The following is a 6178-nucleotide window of genomic DNA, read 5'->3' as shown; positions in this document are numbered from 1 at the left end:
GAGACCTGAGACCAGCGTTACTCTGCCTTTATTTTCTCCTCTAAATCTCTTCTGCAGACGAGCAAAATAAGGGCTCAATCGTCTGCGGGTGGGAGTGACGGTCTCGGTAAGACACGCCCACAACCACCGAGGATACTTCTGTGCGCCGATCAAGGCCTGCCGAACCCTTTTGTCCTTCGACATTGCTTCTCCCCTGGGCTTGGGAGCTTGCAAGAGGTCCCGGACTGGGAGGACGACTGGCGCGCACAAAAGTACCCTCACGCATAACACTGACATCAATCACTTATCACTTTGATTTCTGTTTGCACTTATTTCACTGAACTCGAAACTTTAAGTGGTTTGTACCTGAAACACGCAATTCTATCCTTCTCAAAAGTTAATAATTGCGAAAACAGAATTACAATGTAACAGAAAAATCTAATGAAAGAAAATTCAGTGGCTGGAAAGAGACTAAACACTAGATCACTCTAGAAACGTTTAGTTTCTTCCCCTAAAGAGACTAGGGATAAGAGCAAAACGATAACGACGTTACTCGTACGCCTGGCAGGCTTGAGGGAAACGTTTATCCTCTTTCTCCCTCCGTCTCTATCTCTCTCTCTCTCTCTCTTGACTTAGAACCTGAGAGAAGAGCCCAATCATATATATCGTTAAAACATATTATTGTTAAAGGAAAAAACTGAAATATTTCCCAAAAAGAAAAGTTCCTTTATTAGGATCAAAACCATTAAGTTAAGAAAGAATGAACAAAACGCTAGACACGGTTACTCTTACTGCAATGTGAAACCGTGAACATTCTTTCTCTATCGTAACGATAGAGTGCAAGTTGAAACGTTCTGAACGTCAACAACTGCCGAGACAAACAAAACGTTAGTTCAACTTTGAAAAAGTACGAGACTATCAAAGAAATTCTTTCAAAGACCTTAAAATAGCATAATATGTTAACAGGTAAAACCGAAATGACGGACTCACGATAATTAACTTCGGTACCAAGAAAAGACCGCCTACTATTAGGAAGGTCGAATATAAACAAATATAAAAATTAATTTTAATAAGTTTATAATAAAAGGAAGTTAATCGAAGAGGCCTATAAGAGGCGGAGAGATATAAAATAAATCTATAACTTTTGTTAAGCAAAATTAAGAAAGAGAGTCTATACTCTCTTAGACACCAACACTTCCGTCTAAGGGAAGGGTCGGCCATTGAAAGGTGAACGAGAGTTCATACTCTCTTCGTCACCAAAATTAATCAAATTAATTCCAAAAGCTAACTAAGCTAAAATAGAAGTTTCCAGTAAAGCGACAGCCGAAATCAAAGAGAAATACTTCACCAAAGTCGTGAAAATACTCCAAGAACATAAGCGTATCCCAGAACGTCTTGCCGGAAGCACGACAGAGGAATAATTGAGGAGGTGTCAACAAGAAGTACTTGAGTACCTGGCCACAGGTGGCGCTGGTAAGTACACCCCCTTCTAGTATTGTGATAGCTGGCGTATCCCTCCATAGAATTCTGTCGGGCAACGGAGTTGACAGCTACATGATTATCGGGTAAGTTTAATATTGAAAATTTAAAATTTTCTTTTCTTCAGTGCTCCTATACTGGTGACCAGGGGCTCCTTCACACTTGCTGGATACATTTGAAAAATGATTAGCCAGGGCATTGCTAACTTCATTTGCTTCAGTTACATACTGGCCATTCACCTTCAACACTGGTGGTGGGTTGGGGGTGAATTTGCCAGCTATCTTTTTTACTTTCCTCCACACAGAAGATGGTGGTGTTCTACTGTTAATAGAGGAAACAAAAGACATCCATGACTGGCGCCTTGCTTCTTTCATGGCACGACGGAACTGTGCTCTACATTTCTTGTACATTATTAAATTCTCATCAGTTCTGCGTCTACGCAATCGTGTTAGAGATCTTCTTGTGGCTCTGTGGAGTGCAGTTAGTTCTGAAGACCACCACGGGACTGGTCGTCGTTTGAATAACCCTGTTGTTTTGGGAATTGAATTGACTCCTGCTGTATGAAGAGTTCCATTCAGTAGGTCTATGGCATCATCAACACTTTCAAACTGTTCTGCTCTCCCTTCGATTTCACTTAGCTCACAAAATTTAACCCAGTCTGCCTTGTCTAGATTCCAACGTGGCGATCTTTGCAAAGGCGGACCCTTGTTGGTGTTTATAATGATTGGTGCATGATCACTAGTATGCCAATCATCTAATGTCCTCCAATCAAAATCAAGAAGGCAGTTAGAGCTTGCAATTGAAAGGTCAATGCATGACAAAGTACCTGTCTGAACATGGAAGTGTGTGGGCTCTCCTGTATTAAGGAGTCCCACATCCTCATTCTCCACAATTGATGAGATAATATTGCCCCTTGTGTTGGCCAAAACATCACCCCATAAAGGATGTCTACCATTCATATCTCCCAGTAAGAGAAAAGGTTGAGGGAGTTGTTGAATGACCTCTGCTAAATCATCATATAAAATATTATCATTTGGAGGTAAGTACAGAGAGCATATTGTATATTTTCTCCCTATATCAATTTGTACAACAACTGCCTGCAGGGTTGTACGTATAGACATGGGTATTTGGGGAACATCTCGACGAATGTACATGAGACTTCCGCCATGGCTCCCTGCTTGTTGATTATATGGTGTTCTATAGCTAACATACTCTCGAGGACTAGGAGTGTTAGAATCAAGCATACTTTCCTGTAGACATACAATTATGGGGGAATGCTCATGAATTAGGAGCTTAAGTTCTTCATATTTCGCCCTCAAACCCTGACAGTTCCATTGCAAAATGGAGGAGAAAACTATGGATTATTTCTGGAAGACATCTTGGATGAGGTCTTCCCATTAGCAGTTTTTAATGTAACATTAATACCAGTAGGTTTCTTCAGAGGTGGTCTTGTTATGTTGGGTTTAACGTTGGTGATTTTCTTTGTATTCTTTTTATCTATTTGTTGAGGTGGATGGTGGACCTCAACTTGAATTTCTGATTTATTCAGTCCATCTTCTGGTTCATTAGAAACATCAACAGACAAAACATCAAATTTATTTGATGTCATAACCTTAACGTTTCTAATGGAGGGTGGAGAGAGAGAGATGGAGGTCTCTCTCTTTTGCGATTAATAGATGGTGGGATTCGAGGTTTTTGCACCTTTCCCACAACAGGTGCATCAGGTAAGTTAGTCTTAAGTGGAACCTCCATCAGATCAGGCAAGGACATGGCCTGAGAGAGGTTTGTATTACTTTTTGTAATGGCGGCTGAAGGCTGTACAGCAATGGGCAATGACCTAGTGTTAATACACCGTGGTAAAGCCTCAGGAGGTGATAAGGTTACCTCGTTATTTGACATTTTGTCAGATAGTATACTTTTTTTGGAGCTATTGGCAGTGCTAGGTTGGTTTGATTTTAATGCCTTAGCATATGTATTTGATTTATTTAATAATCTTTTGGCATGGGTCACACTTATGTGTTCTAAGTTTGATTTGTTGAGGGCAGCTTCCTCCAACTTATATAGCTCGCAAATCTTGTCTGTGGATTTGTGATTCGAGCTGCAATTTAAACACCTGGCTCCAAGTGCACACTCTCCATGGTAAGATTTGGAGCAAATACCACACATCTTCTCATTTTTGCAAACTTTGGACGGGTGCCCAAATTTAAAACAATTAAAGCATTGCAATGGCTTCTGCTTGAAGGGTCTTACTTTAATCCTTTCGTTCTCGATAATAATATGAAAAGGTACATCAGCATCCTGGAACGTAAGGATTATCATTGATGTACCTGGGACTTTATGAACTTTCCAAACATTTAATGGACACATGGCCAGTATCTCCTCCTCTGTAAAATCATATAGGTCTCTGTTAAAAACTACGCCCCTTCCGTAGCTAAAATTTAGGTGGGGTTTGACATCTAACTTAATGTCATCATTATTTATTTTCATATTGGACAATATTACCGACTGTGTACTGGATTTGGCATGGATAAGGAAACTATTTTTTCCGAAACGAGATATATCGCCTGGTGCAATAGTTCCTACTTTTTTCTGAATCAATTTGCATATTTTAAAATAATTCCCTGTAACCCCCTTTGATTCAGCTATAAGCCACATCGGTGGTTTTGGATTTCTCTGGGAGGGCATGACTAAATCTGTGCCTTTTTCCAACCAATCGGCAGGCCTGTACACATCTAAATCTTTTGGTACCTTATCGCAGAGAGCAGCCGCGACATTCAAGTTATTAATTTTAATATTATTCAAATTACTTATTGCACTAAATGCTTCGTCATAACTACTATAAGATATCCATGAATCCCAAGTTTCAGCTTCAAGTTTCATCCTTATTTCTTTTATGCATCCATAGCATTCAAATGCTTTACATAGATCATCATAATTTGTTTCTATTGAAATTTGTGTAACATGGAGGATTCGAAGTTTCCTCGTGTTACCCAAATTACTCGATTTAGAAATATCAGTAGAATGGTCCTTTCCCGTTCCGAGGTCATCAACAGAGCTATCCCTTATCACATTAGCAGAGGTCGTCAACAGTGCCGGGGGAGAGTCAGCGTATCCAGGGGATGGGGGTTCGTTCCTTAAAGAATCCATAATAGTAAAGAGAGGGAAAAGAGTTAGTTTGATGTACCTGCTCGAGAATGTTAGGCCATCACGCGTCGGAAAGGAAATTTGCACTCTCTACTATCGGCACAATGAGAGTATACTTCCCAGATGGTCCACTCCATACCCTACCCGAAGGATAGCATCAAAACAGATATAGAGGCACAGGTGTAAGCTGAACCCGCCTGTTAGGACTGAGACCAAGAAATTATGGAATCATCCTCCCCATATCTATAATGACGGGCTTCCGGCCAAAAGCCGAGAGTCCTACCCCAAGCATTGGATCCCCCTGGATTCCGAAGACCCAACACTTGAGAATAGTTCCGCCAAAAAGGTCCAAACCATCTTCGGGATGGCTGAAATCATCCAATACTCTCATATATAGCTTTGAATGCAAACACCTCCCAACCGCGATACCTCCTCCCACTCATCAAAGCAGGCAGCAATAAAGGATGTATGAACATCCCCGCCGGGGCTACAATGGATGTGAAAACATCCAAGCCATAGGAGAAAAGAAAAAAAAAAAAACAAATATATATGTACATAATATATACACACATATAATGAGGGAAATTTTTCTCATAGAGTTTGGAAAGCAAGACTAAAGAAAGTTTGTGAAATTAGGATAAGGTTGAAGTAGTATTGAGAAAAAGAAAAAGGTAAAAGAGAGAAATTTAGATTCGAACTGGGGGAGCAATTTCCCCAAGTTCGAGAGCCCTCTTGCCCGTCACCAAGTTTCAGCACGGGAATTAAATGCCGTGCTGAAGCTTAATGACTTCATCAAGGCATTCTCTCATTAAGAGGGAATCCAGAATGACTCTGAGTTTGTCTGAGTCCTTCTTGAGAAACACAAAATAGCCTTCCTTGGAATTTGATGGACTTTGCCCTCCTTATTATCCCATTAGCTCAGGAGCTCTCAGGTGTATTCTTCCAGAACGGGGGTGGAGTGTTGGAAGAATGGAGGGAATGATGGTGGAGCTGTCCTCAAGCTCCAACCCAGTCCGTTCTTGATTAGGCTGTGGGCCCAGGGATCGAAGGTCCAGCGATCCCGAAATAGCCAGAGTCTTCCTCCTACCAGAAGCATCTCATTGCTTCTGGTTTCCGGAGGACTTGCCTCCTTGACCGCGTCCTCCCCTACCCCCTCTTCCTCTCGAGGGACGTCTAGAGGAACCTCTGTTTGACCCTCTACCTTTAGGGTGAAAGTTAGTGGTCTGCCTCTCATAGGCGGGAGTGAAGGCTGGTGACTGAGTCACCACCTGCTGGGGAACCATTTGATAGGTGGGCTGGGGCTCTGCCACCATCTAAGGCACCACGGTCATGGAAAGTTGTTGTTGTCTAGCAGGGCGAGAAGGCAACCTTGGCCTCTTTGTCTTCCGTTTCGGTTGGGGACCCTCATCCGGAGAAGACTTCCTCTTGGCCAACATGCCCCACTTCTGGAGAAGATTCCTATTCTCCGTGGCGGCTTTGTCAACTATCTCTTTGACCACTTCATTCGGGAAGAGGTCCTTCCCCCAGATGTTGGAAGATATCAACTTCCTGGGTTTTACCGCAGCCGAGGCAAACA

This window comes from Palaemon carinicauda, chromosome 32 (assembly GCF_036898095.1).
Source record: "Palaemon carinicauda isolate YSFRI2023 chromosome 32, ASM3689809v2, whole genome shotgun sequence".
Classification (NCBI taxonomy): domain Eukaryota; kingdom Metazoa; phylum Arthropoda; class Malacostraca; order Decapoda; family Palaemonidae; genus Palaemon; species Palaemon carinicauda.
This window is presented reverse-complemented; position numbering follows the sequence as displayed.